The following is an 18,199-nucleotide window of genomic DNA, read 5'->3' as shown; positions in this document are numbered from 1 at the left end:
GGGCTTTATGAGGATTTGTATCCTGTCCCAGAATTGTATGTCTGGCTACAAGTGCTACAGCCACTGAATCTGAAGCAGGGAGGTTCCCACGCTTCACATCCTGCAATTCTCACCAAGTGCTAAGCATTCTTCTCCTAATAAAGGTGCAACAATATATCAACAAGTTGCTTACGTCAAAACAGAGTTTCATTTCAGACACTAAAAAAAAAAAAAAAATGAAGTTTACTATTGTAAATTTCTGGGAAAATTAAGACCCAATAAGTAAAGTGATTTAAAAGACAACAGTCTAAGGGATAAAGTCTTTCCTTGTGGAGCGTAAAGAGACATCTAGGCCATGCAACGCTCCTCCAGGAAATTAAATAAGGTATGCAACTTTACACCTTAGAACCCAATCAAAGACCTCTCTCACACAGCAAAATCAGATCTCATGCTTTGCTCTGAGGAGGGGAAACATCCTGAAACACGTGTCTGCAAAACTGAGGTTCTGGTTTGGCTTTGGTCCCAAGTCTCATTAAAATGGTCGATATTGACTTTTGGGAATGCTACTTCTAATAGGTGGTACTAGAGTTCACGTCTTCTTCCTCTCTGAAGAAACAAGTTACATGACATGCCAACAGGAATTCACAACTGGAGACGTAAGCACCGGAGGTTTTAGAATTATTCATCATTTGTCTTCTGCATTACTAGGTCAAGAAAATTCAAAACAAACTTTTCAAAAAGTTAAAAGGAAAAAAGAAAAAGCTCAGTACACTCATTGAAAAAAAAAAAAAAAAAAAGTTACACCCTGTCTGCTGTCAAAATAAATATGGAGAACAGATCTCCGTTTTCTACACAACTTTAACCTCCACAGACCAATCGTGAACGATGGAGGAACTCCTGAACAATAATGTTCTAAGAGGACAAATCGCCAATTGATTTCCGCCTTGATCTGCCGGCTTCTATTGATGGTTGCACCAAGACGACCCCTGAAAATAAAATAAATAGGTGCTGATGACAGGTTATCTAGGAGGCAGAAGACGACTCATTGCTGATCATTGGCAAGTATAATTTTATAGCCGATGAACAAGCAAAATTCTGGTTTGTTGGGTCTCTACATAACTGCTGGCAGCATATCTGCCGGTGAGAAAAGCCTACGTGTTCCTCGCCTGACAAGCAAGCTCTATAGTCCCATGGCCCGTGTCATATGCAGACACTGGCATGTGTCAATAGCCTAAAGCAAATGAAAATGGAAAATTAAAACCATAACAAATGATTGTTGGATGAAACTGACCAGCAAACATTCACCAGAAGTTATCTCTGTGTTCAACCATCAACATCTTCACACATCCGTGCTACACATCATAGTGTTGTCCTCTTTTTTCCCCCTCGACAGCACATGGACCCCAAAATTTCATTAATCCACCCACACATCCATGAGACTCAGAACATGTCCTATTCTCATGTTTTGTGGATCAGACAAGGCCATTAAAGTCGATGTGGATCTGTATAAAAGACGGAAGACTGACACTGTACTTCAACCTTCAGTCGGCATGTGTCACGCTTGTCAAATCTTAGAATGTATAGAATTGAGAGTCCTCAGTGGTTGATACCTTTTAATGGCTAACTGAAAAGATGGTAACACATTGCAAGCTTTCGAGACTACTCAGGTCTCTTCATCAGGCTAGACTAATACAACATCTGAAGAATCACATATTTATACACAAGACAGCACAGAAATAACGCAATAGAAAAGTCAAGTGATGTGAAGAGGAATAGTCATTGTGGGAGAGGGATAAGCATAAATATTGGAGCAGTTCATAGATAAGCAGTGTGAAGGTTTTATTGCCCTCTGATTGCAGTCTGGTTCTGTGTTGTGATGACCCCAGAAGGTCTGAGGAACAAATTCCTTAATTGATGTAAAAAGACATAAATCCATGCGACACATTCATTCCTGCACTGAATGTGTCGAAAGTTTTCATAAATTTGTACTCCGAGATTCTTCTCTCTCTCTGAGACTTGAAGTTACCTTTTAATACAAGTAATTTAATGTCCATCATGCTATGGCCAGGGATACAGAAATGTTTTGCCACAGGTAGATCCATTCTTTTTTCTCTTATTGTGTGACGATGAGCATTCATCCTTGTTCTCAGTTTTTGCCCCGTCTCCCCCACATACAGACCCCCTGTTGGACATTTAGTACAAATAATTAAGTACACCACATTAGATGTGATGCAGCTGAACGTACCTGTCAAATCTTAGTCATCTAAGTTCTCTAGCCGGATATAAAAGACAGAACAAAGGTTTGTATAGGTCAAAATAGCCATTCCAGTGGCTCACCTATGGGGTCATAAACAAGGGACAATGCGTAGGCAAAAAAGTCAGGATTAAATGTTTTTGCCCATGGAAATGGCGGGGGGCGCGATTGTGGGCGCGACATCTCATTTAGGCATTTTCAATTTGTGTTGTGGTCATAATTAAAATCCTGAACAAATAAGCAGATATTTGGTTCCTTGGGTAGGTAACCGATGTCAAAAACCTCATCCCACAACCGGATAATGACCGCACAATCACCCTAAAGAACCTACTACAGCCCAACAAAAACACAAAGGCCCCAATTTATCAACACCAGCGTTGATCACACAGTTCTTGATGAGGAGGTGTGAAGGAGTCAGATGCTCCTGATACATGAAGAGGAGTATGTGTACAATAAATTGCATGCTCCTTGCTACAAATCCTACTCTAGTCTCTGCTGGAGTAAGACTTACAGAGCAGCGAACACCATCACTTCTCAGGAATTTGACTAAGCCCCCATCTCGACACAGCTCTTTGAGGGAAAATGGAGAGAGAATGCCTAAAGTCCCACAATTTTAGGGCAGAGTCACGTTGCACCAAAATTATGTGACTTTTCAAAGCTTTTTGTGCCAGACTACTGACCTAAAGTTCTGCACATCAGATGTTCTGGCCTCCAAAAAAAAACTCTGATCTTAATCCATCAAGGTTGCCCTGGATTGCCTAGAAATATGAAAATAAGGAAGACAAAAGTAATTCATGCAGAAGTGCAAGTCAGAAGAACAAAGTGGGGATATGTTCTGGGATCTTCAAACTTGATTAAAAACAATAACCAGATAATCTGGTTGACCGCCATAAGCGAGAGGTTTCTGGTCTTACAAGTGTGAGGTCCGAGGAGTTCACGGAACAACAAACATTGAGATAAAAGGAAATAAAGCTGTGAAAATAAGACACAAGACCAGCAACACAGACAGAGGAACCAGAAACAAAACAGAACCCAAGCGGTTTTATAGTTTCCCGGGGAGTTGTATTTTTGGAAGGGTCAATCCGGTGACCTCCACCAACGATGTTCACGCCCTCCACTTTCTGCAGTTTTAGGTCTCCAGTACCGCTCAAGTCAGTATCTTGAAAAAAATCATACATAAAAACACAAACAACAACTATCACATCAACAAAAAGTAAAAAGAAAAAAAATAAATGACAGCTTAAACCGAGTCACTGGTTATTACATGGAAGCCATGCAAGCTGAGAACCTTTACTAGACAGCCATGTGGAAAAGATAATGTAGTGGGGCAACGTATAGCAGCCGAATATTAAGGATCATATTCTCTGAAAAACATTTGGGAAAAGTTCCTGCTTTACCCCCAACAGCATCTAAACTTGTACCTTGGCTCCATTCACTGTCTATGGAACTCCTGGAGAAATCCCAGGTAGAGCAGCTCGCTAGTTCTGCCATTCCCATAGACAATCAATGGAGCAAAGGTCGAGCATGCGCTGCAGAACCCAGTTCAATGGGGGTCCCGGCCAGAGAACCCCAATTGATCAGTAAATTATCTGCTCTTCTATAGAAAAGGAACACCTTACTCTTTTGTGAATAGCCATTTAGAAGGCTTTCCTAAAGGATCGAGACATTTATTCAAGTGGCCACCTCTGTATATCGCCTGCAGCTGGACGAGGCCACTCTGTCATATGCATACGGCGTCAAGGGTCCTTCCCATCTTAGGTACGACATACCCACAGGATATGACGCAAGTATCTGATGGTTTAAGACCCACGCCTGGAGCTCAAGCCTTTCTCTAGAAGAGGTTCTCCCGCATGCAGAGGTCGCTGCATATACTACAAATTCTACTAGCATGTCCTGTGAATTGTGCAGAGAGGGGGAGATGGTGAGCTGTGACATCTATTGTGCATGGTGATGGATCCTGTGCTCTGCATGTTGGCGTTACCTTTCCGTGTAATGCTACCTGTGAGGATAACGAGATAAATGCTAAGAAGTGATCTCTACATCATAGTAAGCGATGACTTATTTAAAAACACAGAGGTCAGTGTAAGAACGGCAAGATCACAGGATTTTTAATTTAAAAAAAAACCTGATTACAGAAATGGATCCTTCTCTAACAACAGTTTAAAAAAAAAAAAAAATGGAATTACCCAAGGACCAATTCGCCTCAACTAGTTTCCAGCGCAAGTACATCCATCATATCCATTAGATAGAGGTTAGTCAAATAATTGGTGCAAGTTAATACACACCCCATGCAATGGGCCACGGGAAAGGGATCCCGCCCGGGACAGTGGTCTGGGGCCTCTGCACGGGAGAGGGATCCCACCTCTCACCCGCCGACGTCCACAGGTCTTTTCATCAGTCGGGAGTGATGTCATCGTGGCGGACTGGACGCACCTGCGACATGGTGCCAGGCCAGCTAATGACGTCCGAGGGGAAGTGGAGGGATCCCTCTCCCATGCAAAGGGCACAAACCACTATCCCAGCTGGTAGAATGGGAAGTGCAAATCAATTCACACAAACTCTAGCTGCCAATATAAAAAACTGCTGCCAGCCATTATTAGCGATCTCGTCACTTACACCGTCTTCGGCTCTCATGTTACTGGACAGTTTTATACCTGGCCATAACTATTAATGTGCTAGCACAATTGCATCTACTAAGCTGCCTCCAAAAACAGTGCTCCTCAACCATTGGCTGGCCAGATGATGTGACCGCCTGCGTCTCTAAGGGCACGATGCCAGTTGTAGTTTCTCAGCAGGTCCAGAGCCGCAGGTGACAGATCCCTGGCACAGAGGGTTAATATATGGGCCTTCACTCTATCAAGAAGGTAAAAGACCCTCAAAAACCATGAGACTGAAGTCAACTGAAGACGGCGACGGTACTGGAGGACCACCTCACGAGTATGGAGGCCTCCCGGCTTACAGAGTATTTCATCACCTAATTCATCTTATTCAAAGCCAAACAAACCGCTTCCAGAGGAGTCTGGCTGCAACCTACTCCGCTCTCCCCATAGAGAGCACATGAACATTCAGCCGAGCATTCAAGTGTATGGGAGAGGTAGCTTCTGGCCAAATGAGCGTTTGACCAACAGTTATCCAAGTCGTGTGGCCAACAGTAGCCAGAGGTGCTGAAGAACCATTAACAAAACATTTTCTGGGCCAACTCGATACTATAGGCCAAAACCTGGGGATGAACTACAGGCGGACTCTACGACTAGAGACCGGTCAGACTCACGTCGACCTTGTTTGGATTCGAGTCACAACATCTACATCAGTATCAGGGTTGTTTGGTCATCACTATCCTTGAAGGCTCCTATTAAACATGCATGTGTTATCAGAAAATTACCTATTGTTTAAAGATATTTTTGGGTTACATGTATTTTTTTTCACATCACAATCTGAATTTTAAAAATACTTAGTAATCTTGCAATTTTCACACTAGCAACTGGGGACATTTAGACCCGTACTTCTTGTCCTTTCAGGAAAAAGTTTTCAGCAGTCCCCTTATCATCAGAGTCAGGATTACAATGACTGACAAAACTTCTATACACTGCTACTGACACTGGATCCGTGTCGCAACTGACCCTGCTGCCAATGACTTTCGCACATGCTCATTAGATGCATCAATACGAAAGATCGGCTCTGAATCAGACTATTGCTGCTAATGTACAAGTGCATTTTCTGAAACATGACATTAGTCTAAAGTATCCCCAATGGACAGTGTGAAAATTGCAAGATTTCTAATTTTTATTTTTAAATATGATTTTAAGATAAGGAACAAAAAAAAAAGACAAAAATTCGAAGATTTATTTAAAAAAAAAAAAAAAAAAAAGCAAATAATACATTTTTCCCTTTAAATTTGATGGAAGTGAAAGATTCAGAAAAGTCGTTTACTTGCTGCCCGGTGTCATGCGGTCAAAGTTTCCTATTGCATTGATAGCTAGTCATTGGTGAATCCAAAGCCAGACCATTTGCGATCATTTGATCACCTGTCTGCAGAATAAAAGGGAATGTAACAGTATGATAAAAAAGTGCAATTATACTGCAAATATGCAGGCTGTTAAGGAGCCCTGTGACCACCGACATTCCACCCTTGTAGGTTTCGCACACTTTCCTTCAGCCTAGGGAAAGTACCAAAGTATAATAAAGTAGGCTAGGTACTATAAATCCCGTGAAGGCGTAGAGGGCCGCCAACGGAGCCTTGTGTTATTCTTTAACAGAGGTTATGATTCATATGTCCTTTCTTTATGCTGCAGTAGAGTTTCACAACACACTAGTCCCACAAGGCATATGGCACGGCCCACTTGTTTTCTATCGTTACAGACCAAACAGGTTCTCGTCTAGAAATTGTGATCTAAACTTTTTTAAGTTTATTTTCATGCATTCTCTTGTTTTTAACCCCGAGCCAATAGAGGGCACATCTGCGCCAATTTCAAGAAAACCTAAAAAAAAGGTGGGAAAACAGGAGGAATATCAGGGACCGAAATAAAAGAAGGCGTGCTGCAGTGAGAAGGGGACGCTTTCCTGGAAGGAATTCTAGATTTTGGGTTATTTTTTTTTTATTATATAACTAGTAGTGGTGACCTGAAGTAGAAACTGGAACTTATTTTTCAAGTCAGGAGAGGAAAATAGAGAATAATAAATATAAAATCTTGGGGGGAAAAAAAAATGGCAAAACATACACAGATTGAAAGCATTCAAAGACAAAAACACAGCAGAAAAATACAACAAAAAAATGGACTTTAGATCCAAAAATTCAACGCCTTACCAAACCCAACAATTTCAACCCAAAATCGACTTCTCTGACAGCAGTTTTGAGGGAAAAAGAAATCGGACATGTTGGATATTGTTATGCCCAATTTTTTATGGACAAGGAAGGTAAGAGTCAGGCAGGACGATTTCACAGGTCCGCCATTCATGGTCCAGTGCTGGGCCGGCCATGGGTCTCCTCACAAACTCTGTAAGCCATATATGAGCCGCCGACTGGTCCGGACATTATGGTCTATACACACAATCAATGTTGGATGTGTGAAACTGACCTCAGCCACATCGTCCACCATCTTAATAAAAGTATGCTCACTTGTCCATCTCTGTAGGATTACTAACCAGGCCGCACACTGACATAATAGAACACACCACTAAGCGGCATGTCACGGCGCAGAAGCTGCACCTGCCATCACTAACTGGTGCCACAATGAAGAGTCGTCCTCCCACAGCACTGGTGGGATAGCGGCCCATTGTAAATAATCCAAAAAGGCCCTAAGGGTATAAAAGGGCCGATCCGCGTTTCCCTCCAACGTCTGCCGTCATACACAATCACATCCTATGGGCATTTATTGAATGGGCGAGCAGCCTTAATATTGTGATGACATTGTAGGAAATTATGGTCAACATTGAGGAGGAAAAATCCAATGTGGATTTCAAGCTAAAAGCACAAGTTTCATTTTTCCCCCATGAGGTTTACAAATCCAACGTGTTATTTTTTGCTTGTTTTGGTGGCCTTTTGGCTTCATAGAGTAAAGTTTGAGCAGATTCTTCCAAGGCAAGAAACTTTTTAAAATGATTTGCCAGGTAAAGAAGGCAATGGGATTAATATTCAAAGAGTATGTGAAGCGTTATTTGGATGTTGATTTTGATGTGTATCAGATTCCAATTTTGAACCCAACAATCGTATGAATATGCCCTTCGGACTCATTCACGTCCAATTTTGGCGAGCGAGCACTATCCCTACTTGTGGTTTTCACAGACAGCACGCAAACCCATTATATATGCTATGGAGACGTGAACATCTTCAATTTCTCAGACAGAGGGGTCTTCAGAAAAGGAGACATGATCAATTTTGATCCGAGGGTCAGATCAAAATCATCAATGGGTCTGTGAAAATATCTGACTGCACTCAGATTTTCACAGACTGTCTAAATGGAGAAGGTGGAGAAACTTACGGTAGTTTTCTTTTTTGAGCAATTTAAAACACAGATGACACTCGGATTACGCTCTGACCAAAGTCTTATCAAAATAATCGGTCTTTTTCCCGCTTATGTGGAAAAATCGAAAAAAATCGCACGTGTGAATGAGTCCTTAGCCCTCTGGTCCTTTTCCTCTGACATTTATGGTTTCATTAGACCTTGAGCACCAAGACCATTTCTGAACTGTAATTCAGATGTGTGAGAGAAGGCCGATCTTAGAAATGGCTGAACATCAAGGATGTTGTCACTTGTGCCAATTTGTGCTGCGATACCAGCCTGTGTGAATACAATCTAGTACAAAAATCGGCTGAGCAGCAGTTACAGGTTGAGAGCAGAGTAAAACCACATCGATGGTGATAGTAAGACTTTTGGCCTAAAGTACTTTCCTACTGTAATCAACGTATTACTTACATGGTTTTTGCGGTGGTTGTCCTAAAAATGGTCTGCAAAGACCGTAAAGAGCGGAGGGGCTTGCCGGCCGTTCTTGACAACAGTCAACCTGTACGGTGCATAGATGAACATTGTCAACCGATGATGGAGGGGTGAGGCATCTGGGGTGGTGGGGATAGTCAGAAGACTCTTCCACAGAAAACCATCCCTTTCACTCTTCTCTGATTATCTGAACAAAGCCCAGGACTTCATCATGACATTTACAAATGTACATGGGCAATTCAGAAGTAGAGAAGGGATCAGAGGTGATCGATTTCATCCTCTGAAGGAAAGTTGATTTATGATGATACCAATTAGGATAGTTAACAGCAACAGATCAGAAGCTACTACAGGGGTGAAAAATCGATTCCTTTGTATGTAGATCTATAGAAGAGTAAATGATACAGGATAAACCTGGAGAAAATTGAAGCAACTAAAAAGACCAAGAGAGCAACTGTGAAAGCTGCATTCATTAACGACAAACATTGTGCAGAGATAAAAGAATGGGTAGCCACAAAGATTGTAGTCATCTGAATATTTGGAGATAGTCAACCGGCCCAGCTGGTGTTCTCAATGGGCAGAGAAGACAATGCCACCAATATACTCCTCTGACGGAGGGTTTTCTTCTGTGAGGACAAAAAGTTTAGGCATGTGCCATTGGAAGAAAGACAGGCCATCTTCATTCACATTAGATGGTTGCTTCTACTGACGTTCATCTACTATGTATGGACACCTGAAGCTAAAAAACGGGGATTAGACCAGGAGTCCATCCTGACAGCACCATGGAGGTTGTCCTTCCTTCCTTATAGGGACAGGAAACACACGAGAGGTTAAAAGATCCCTCCCTGTGATTTTTCTAAGTACCACACCAGGATGGATGCAATTCTTATTTATTGAAATTCTGTACAAGTTAATCACCAATACAAAATTTAAGGGAGGGTATTACCAGTACTGTCAGGATGGACTGCTCGAAACAATATTACCGGTAGGTATAATCCCCGTTTTCCAGGACGTCCTTCCTGACAGCACCAAGGAGCACCATATTTGGTTTAAGGCATTGGTCCCTTCCGGGTTGTCTGCCGGATTGAGGGATTAGAACCTTCGGACTTTGGTGTTTCTTCTGGAATCAAAGGTTTAGATGGGGGTTCCCCATTGATGACAGATAACTGAATATCTCTCCACTTAATTCCCACTCGGTGGAATGGATCTTTCGTCTGCTCAGGTGCTCCTTGGTGCTGTCAGGAAGGACGTCCTGGAAAACGGGGATTAGATCTACCGGTAATATTGCTTCCAGCAGTCCATCCTGACAGCACTGGTAGTCCCATCCCTTAAATTTTGTATTGGTGATGATTAACTTGTACAGAATTTCAATAAATAAGAATTGCATTCATCCAGGTGCGGTACTTGTAAAAATCACTGGGTGGGTGGGTGGGGTCTTTTAACCTCTCATGTTTCCTGTCCCGATAAGGAAGGACAGCCTCCATGGTGCTGTCAGGAGGGACGTCCTGGAAAAAGGAGTTGTCCATTAGGAGAGACAGTGTCCATATGTCCTAGGAGGACACACAACTGTGCTATATGGTCACCCATTCATTTACCATAGGTTACCCATTCATTTACCATGCAATTCCCCATTTCTCCTGCTGCAGTCAATATGGGGCAAATTTGCATCTGTTCAGGTTTTAGCTGTCAGACCAGCAACTGATCTACGGTGGGCCTCCATTTATTGTGATGCTTCTCTAGTAGTGACTACCCTTTAAAAAAAAAAAAAAAAAAAAAAAGAGAACTTGTCAGCAGATTTACGCTTGAGAGTCATAGGACAGCAGAAAATGGGGACAAACACCCAATTCCACAAGTGTGTCTGTTACTAAGCTTCTTGCTGTGGTTTTGAAAGAATTATAGTCTGCAGGTCCTCTGATGAGCTCTGTCCACACCACTGATTGACAGCTTTCTGAGCTCATAAATATGAAGAACTGAAAAGCAGAGACGCCTCATTAAGAAGACTAGCAGAGCCGCAGAAAATAAAAGTAATTTCATCAAAAACTACAGCAAGCAACCCTGTAAGTAACGGCACCCGTCTCTTTTTGCAGTTTGACCAAGAACAGCAAAAACCTGGGGGAGCATCTCTTTAGGGTGGGTTTTAGGAGGGATTTTTAGGCTCAGAAGATTTACCTAACGTAATGGAATGGATATATGTCTTTTTCTTCCAAGGTACCATAGATCTTTTATTGTTCTTCATGTTGGGCTTAACGGAGGCACGATATGACTGTGGATCAGTAAACTTACAGATCAGAGGTGTCAATATACTCAGGAGGTGTTCCAGCAACTTCGACCAAAGGATGGTTAAAAATCAAAAGACTTTATTCCAAAAACTTGAGTAAAAACAGAATAGATACATAAAAAACATATGGTTCACCATTGTGACAGACGCTTACGCGTTTCGGACTGGAGGGTCCTTACTCCTGAGTATTGTGCCTACAAGATTTTCCGGAATCCAAGTTCCCTGCACCGCCCAGGATTGATTGCATTCCTCCAGACTTCGCATTTGCTACGGTTTGGTGAGCTGACAATATTTTCCTTGAGATCAGAGGTGTCAGTCAGCGACGGCCATCTCTTTGTATGGGAGAGAAAGCTGACGGCCAAACAAACCATCTAAAGAGTATGTGGGGCTCTACACGGCCAACTAAAACCTAAAGCAATCAAGACACAGCGAAAAAGGGTCACATTTGTTGACAAAATGCCCAATGAAAGACTAGGGTAATGGCTACCTGGCGACATGTTACGCAACACTGAAATCGGAGTGTTGCATCGCAACATCGCATCTGATTTTCTATTTTGCAGGATTGCAACATGGTCACAAATGTTTCCAAATGCGCGGCTCACTTACTACGGACGTCAAGGAAGTCATATGGATTGCAAATTGCCAAATTACAGCAGTAAAATAGCAAGTCGCTGACAAGATGCACAAGTGTTTTTGACCTCTCTGAAAATTGCAGTCACGTGACACATTTGCCGTGTAGCCCCTTCAACCTAAAAGAAAAATCGGTAAGGACAATTTTATTACTAAAATTAGAGGTATGACTGCAGAGGTGACATCACCTGCTGTGTAATAATCTGACGCGCCAGGGCGGAGAAATCACGCTGACAATCAACATGCAAATTAGCTGGGGTTGTGGGAGTTGCGATGCAGGAAATCTCATTCACAACGTTCCTATTGTAAAACACAGCAGATTTTATGTCTGGGAAAATCCGAACAGAAAACCAGCTGTGGAAGAGGCCCGTGTGCACATGTGCTAGGGAAACCATGCCGGTTCCTACCCAGGTCTTAAAAGAGACAGGTATAACTAATGGCCCAATAGAGATTAGCAGATTTTGTGGTATTTTTGTTGTGCACAAGAATAGAGATGGGCGGACACCTGGATGTTCGGGGTCGGGAGGGTAAGGCCAGGTTCACATTGCGTTAATGGCCCTGCGTTCAACGAGATCCGTTACATAGCGGCACTAACGCTATGTAACGGATGCGTTAACGCACCTATTGGCCGCAATGATACTAACGCATCCAAACGCATGTCAAAATCGGTATGATGCGTTACTTCATGACTCACCCCCGAACGCGGTCTGCAGCGGGTGCATCAGGTGCCATGAAGTAACGTATCACTGCGGCCAATGGGTGCGTTAACGCATCCGTTACATAGCGTTAGTGTCGCTATGTAACGGATCCCGTTGAACGCAGGGCCATTAATGCAATGTCAACCTGACCTTAGGCCGAACAGTTACAAAGTGTTTGGGTACCAGAACAGTACCCGGAGAATGGGGGGCCCAAATATCCAGCGTTTGCCACGCTGTCATGTGCATGACAGCGCGGCAAACACCGCTTCCGATTGGTAGTGAAATCATCCCCACCAGTCAGAAAGCCACGGTTCCCACTCTGTCAAAAGACAGTGTGAGCGCCCAGCTGTGATCGGAGGTACAAAGTTTACCACCGGTCACTGGTGTCAGCTGATGGGACTACAGCTCCCATCACCCGACGCCTGCTGCCTCTAATAACAGCGAGAGCAGAAGCGGCTGATAGGTGTATTTATTAGCCGGCTCCTAGGCTGGAAATTTAAAAAAAAAAAAAAAAAAAAAAAACACGGCGTGGGTTCCCCTGTATTTTTGATAACCAGCCAGGCAAAAATTCACAGCTGCAACCATCAGCTGTCAGCAAGGCTGGTTATCGGGAATAGAGGGGTCCCTACGCCGCATTTTTTAATTCGTTAAATAATTTTAAAAAACGGCATGAGGTCCCCCCCCCCACACTTTTGACAACCATTCTTCCTAAAGCAGACAGCTGGTGGCTGGTATTCTCCGGCTGGTAAGGGACCATGGATATTGACCCCCAGCCTAAAAATAGCAGGTTGCAGCTGCCCAGAAAAGTCACATCTATTAGATGCGCCAATTCTGGCGCTTTGCTCGACTCTTCCCATCTGCCCTGTAGCGGTGGCAAGTGGGGTTCATATTTGTGGGGTTGATGTCACCTTTGTATTGTCCGGTGACATCAAGTTCATGGCTTCATAATGGAGAGGCGTCTATAAGACACCCATCCATTAATAATCCTAAAGTTGTATTGTAAATAAAGACACAGCCAGAATAAAGTCATTTATTAGAAATAAGACTAAACAGTTTTCCATTTTTTAAAAATAAACAGTTATACTCCCCTAACGCCTAATTCCACTCAATCCCTCATATTCTGTAATATAACAAAAAGAAAAACAATATCCCTCACCTATCTGTTGTTCTGTCCCACGCCGTAATCCATGTCTGTGGGATAAATAGTTTTCAACCTGGATGATGGCAAGATGCAACCGTCCAGGCTGAGAACCACTGGTGACTGAACTGCTGCGAGCGCAACCTCAGTGACGTCATCGAGGTTACGTCCGGTCACTGAGGCTGTCTTCCCAGCCGGGCTGAACTGCCGTGACCTTGGTGAGATCCCAGCTAGCAGCGTGACCGTTTCTCACGGTGTTAGCGGGGATCTCACAGAGGTCACCACAGTTCAGCCCGGCAGGGAACGCAGCCTCAGTGACCAGAGGTAACCTCAATGACATCACTGAGGCTGCACTCACAGCAGTTAAGTCTCCAGTGGTTCACAGCCTGGATGGTCGCATCTTGGCACAGTCCAGGTTGAAAACTATTTATCCCCAGACATGGATTACAGCGTGGGACAGAACGGATACATGAAGGATATTGTTTCTTTTTTTATTTTAGTTATTTTATTTTAGTTTTATTACAGGAGACAAGGTATTCAGTGGAATTAGGTGTTAGGCGAGTATAACGGTGTTTGTTATTTTTAAAAAAGTAAAAGTGTGTTTTATTTTATTTCAAATAAAAGACTTTAGTCAGGCTGTGTCTATCTACCATACAACTATAGGATTAGTAATGGATAAGTATTATAGACGCCTCTCCATTACTAAGCCGTGGACTTGATGTCACCAGACAATACAAACGTGACATCAACTCCACAAATATGAACCCCACTTGCCACCGCTACAGGGCAAGTGGAACAAGCCCGGCAAAGCGCCACCTAATAGATGTGCCTTTTCTGGACAGCAGTGGGCTGCTATTTTTAGGCTGGGGGGAGGGCAATATCCATGGTTCATTACCAGACTGAGAATACCAGCCCCCAACTGTCTGCTTTAGCAAGGCTGGTTATCAAGAGTGGGAGGGGGGACCCAATGCAGTTTATTTATTTAAATAATTAAAAAATACAGCGTGCAGACCCCTCTATTCTCGATAACCAGCCTTGTTAAAACTGAAAGCTGAGGGTTGCAGCCCCCAGCTGTGATGTTTGCCTAGTTGGTTATCAAAAATAAAAACTTGCATTGGTTCCTCTTTATTTTTAACTAAGTATCTACAGCGCAGGAGCCAGCTAATGAATAATCCCATCAGCCGATCCTGCTCGCGCTGTTTTTAGTGGCAGCAGGCGTTGGATGACGGAAGCGATAGTCCCTTTAGCCGACACCAGTGACAGGAGGTAAACTTTGTAAGTCCGATCACAGCTGAGCACTCACGCTGACTTTTGAAAGCATGGTAACTGCGGCTCTGACCGGCAGGAATGATTTCACTGACTATCAGAAACCGTATTTGCCGCACTGTCATGCACATGACAGTGACAAACACCCGGTGTTCAGGCAGCCAAACCCCAACAGTAACAGACTTCCTGGTGAAGTCAGTGTTCATGCCCAAACAGTAGGTGTTCATTACGGACGCCGAACTTTACTGTTTGGGTTCGCCCATCTCTACACAAGGAAGGGGGAAAAAAAAAAAAAAAAAAAAAAGGCTAATGAATGAAGCAGCGGTCTGACAAATGGAACAGCCATGATCATGGGATACAGAGGCTTGCATGCTTGCTCGATGGGTGGTGGTCATTACTATGATGGTATGGTGTATAACCACTGACACAAGCGGGCTGCAGTCACTGACACCTTACCGTGTAAATGGCAATTCTACAAATTGCATAAGAGATCTGGAGGCATTCTGACACTGTCTAAAACCAAAAGACAAAATAGGGTCATCCTGATCCGGGCAAACTGTTCTTTGTAAAACACACAGTCACATATATAAGAACACCATTCATTGTAAAGGGAAAAGGTCAGCCCAAACTCATAGTATAAACTATGCATGTAGCCTTGTAGGGATAAGGTCCCTATGTTAATCTTTAAAAAAAAAACAAAAAACATCCCCTTCAGTATTCCAATCATTGTCTTCGTTCTGCAAAAACTGAAGATCAAATATGCTTATTTGACTGCTCTGTGTACCCTCGGTGCGCTCAAGAGACTCCGTGCACCATTCTACACACCCTCGCCTCCATCACCAATGACTGACAGCGCTGGCCAGCTTGAAGGCTGCCTGCAGAGAAATCTCAGACAAGCCAGCAGTGTTATTCACCAGTTAGTTAAGAGGGCTGGTGGGTGAAACGTGCAAAATCTCAAGGCCACACCCAGCGTGCGAAGCGTCTCCCGGCCACACCCAGCGTCTCCCGGCCACACCCAGCCTCCTAATTAAAACTTCTCCACAATAGAGGCAATTGATTAGAGAACAAATTGCCTCCATACACAATACACCTAATATTGGCCGAACCAACATCTATGGGTTTAGTCAACTTTCTAAAGTTTATGGGGCCACCAGTCGAATGACCATTGGTGACGTCGATCAGGCATGTCCTATTTTGGATTGCCGACTTCTTTGTTCTACCGGAGTTTAGCACCCAGCAGAGTGGTCTGCTGGCAGCTTTCCCAGAGAACACAGGAACGTTCAGCCAAGCGAGTGCCCCGTGTATGGGAAAAACAACCGGAGCACTGATTGATCAACAAACATTTAACATGTATGGCCGGGTTAAGGCCATGTTTACATAATGCATTTGCAAGGGTTTTGTCTTCATTCGCCAAAAATTCAGTGATTTTACAGTGTTTTTGAAAATGGTCACCCAAAAAAAAAAAAAAAAAAAAGCCATGACCTAAAGGTGCAATGTGGGCTATATCTCCTGCAAGGCCATGCACTTGGTTAATACTGTCAGCTTGGGCCGATTAAGGCCTCATGCAGACATCAGTTTCTCACCTCCGTGTGCCATCCATAGTTGTCACAAATAGAACACGTACACATCTATGGAGCCATTCACAGGTTAGTGATTTTTTAGGGGCAGACTTAAAAAATCATGGAAACATTGTTTTCATTGAGGTCACAGACCAAAATCACAAGTACAAGTCTATGGGCCTGCGAAAATTACAGACATCTCAAGGTATCAACGACCCAATCAATGTGTTGTCTGTAATTAACACTGCAAACGGTACGAGAAGCTGCATTTTTTTTTTCCCCATCCGTGAAATTCAATGACGAAACACTGATGGTGAAAACTAAGGGACCAAACACTGATGAAAATTGTATCAAAAGCAGTGACAGACACAAAAATGGTGAGACGTCTGAATGAGGCCTAAGACGTTTAAATAGAAGTCCGTAGGAACCTGTGCAACACAGAAATGCAACGCTAACTTCTACATTACACTAAATATTTTAGATTATGTTTATATTAGGCATGAACATTCATTATTTCTTACATCAATAGCCAGACAAATCCAAGGAGCATGGAAGAAAATGCTACTAAGGACGTGTGTGTGTGTGTGTGTGTGTGTGTGTGTGTGTGTGTGTGTCTCTCTCTCAATTCCCGCCTACTGGCGGTGGAGAGTGGGACGGCAGAGGGAGAGAGCCATCCCGCTCTCTCCCTCTGCTGTGGAATGAGAATGCGGGACAGCGATTGGAGAATGGGGCTGTGGAAGGAGAGAACGTGACGGTGGATGGAGAGCTGGGCTGTGGAGGGAGACAGCGGGGCTGAGGAGCGGAAGTGGGGCTGCTAAGAGAGAGAGCAGGACGGTGGGTGGAGACAGGGGCTGCTGATGGGAGAATGCAGGACGGTGGGTGGAGAGCTGGGCTTCAGAGGGAGATAGCGGGACGGCGAGTGGAGAGCAGGGCTGTGGAGAGAGAGTGCGGGACGGCAGTTCGTTACTATGCCCTGGCAATGCCAGGCTCTTCAGCTAGATTTAATATACTGCACAATTTATCGGGATAAGAGTGTACCAAGGAATGATGACCATCCAGTATAAATGCTTCTCAAGAACGCTGCCAGAAGCTGGTTTCTGGATAGGCATCACATTTGCAGCAGGTAATAACAGCCAGAAGTGCTCTACTTAATGCTGAAGACGCTAGTCATGAAGATTGTAACAACCCGGAGACTGCAATTGTCCGTAAAAGTGGCATTTTATGGTGAATTTGGAAAAAAACCTTGTTCTATTAGTTTTGTTAAGCTATTTACATTGCAGATTGTACATTTTGCTAATAAATCTAATCAGGGTTCTCCTGTAGCAGTTAGACTGCACGTCTTCTGTTCTCAATGTGGAGGAGCATGTGACCTGACGTGTATGCGACTTCTGCGCCATTGCAGACGATTCACCAATACTTCTGCTCCAGCACCTTTTCTGCAGGCTGCAGAACACTGGGTGCAGGAGTACTGGTGACTTTTTGGCATCTGCGCAGTAGGAATGTGGAGTAAATGCCCTTAGATGGACGGAACATAGAGGATGAATGACGGGAGATAGAAGGCGCAGGCGCGAGATTTCATCTCAAGCACCAGACGACTTAGGGACGCATTAATGATAAGGGGAGGATAAATATAAGCTAATGAAGTACGGAGGCCACATGTTCATCCCAACCGCAACCAGCCCATAGCCTGGAAGAGCTCATTAACAAAGTCATGAAAGATGATTTCAATACAATAAGACATGAGGTGCGAGACAGACAGGTATCACTTTCATTCACTAACGTCTATGCCCCTAGATTTACCTAGCTCAAATTAACAGAACAGAAGCATACAGTCTAGATCACGTGAAGCCATTATTGCCCTCTACTCCTCTTTGGTCAGACCTCATCTGGAATATTGTGTCCAGTTTTGGGCACCACATTTTAAAAAAGACATCAACAAACTGGAGCAAGTTCAGAAAAGAGCGAC

The 18,199-nt window shown here is 43.6% G+C and overlaps 1 protein-coding gene across 1 annotated transcript in view; it reads right to left on the bottom strand.

Moving 5' to 3' along the window:
* LOC141096674 (uncharacterized) overlaps positions 1 to 16,010 on the bottom strand; it is a 140,271-nt gene extending 124,261 nt beyond the window's left edge. Inside the window, exon 1 of the mRNA XM_073583389.1 lies at positions 15,131 to 16,010. The gene's annotated coding sequence lies outside the window, so the exon portion shown is untranslated. The remainder of the gene's footprint in view (positions 1 to 15,130) is intronic.
* Between the last annotated feature and the right edge of the window lie 2,189 nt (positions 16,011 to 18,199).

The sequence above is a fragment of the Dendrobates tinctorius genome, unplaced genomic scaffold (genome assembly GCF_039654945.1).
Source record: "Dendrobates tinctorius isolate UK_male_01 unplaced genomic scaffold, ASM3965494v1 ptg000078l, whole genome shotgun sequence".
In the NCBI taxonomy this organism is placed as follows: domain Eukaryota; kingdom Metazoa; phylum Chordata; class Amphibia; order Anura; family Dendrobatidae; genus Dendrobates; species Dendrobates tinctorius.
Note: the sequence above shows the minus strand (reverse complement) of the source record. Positions and strands in the feature narration are given on the sequence as shown.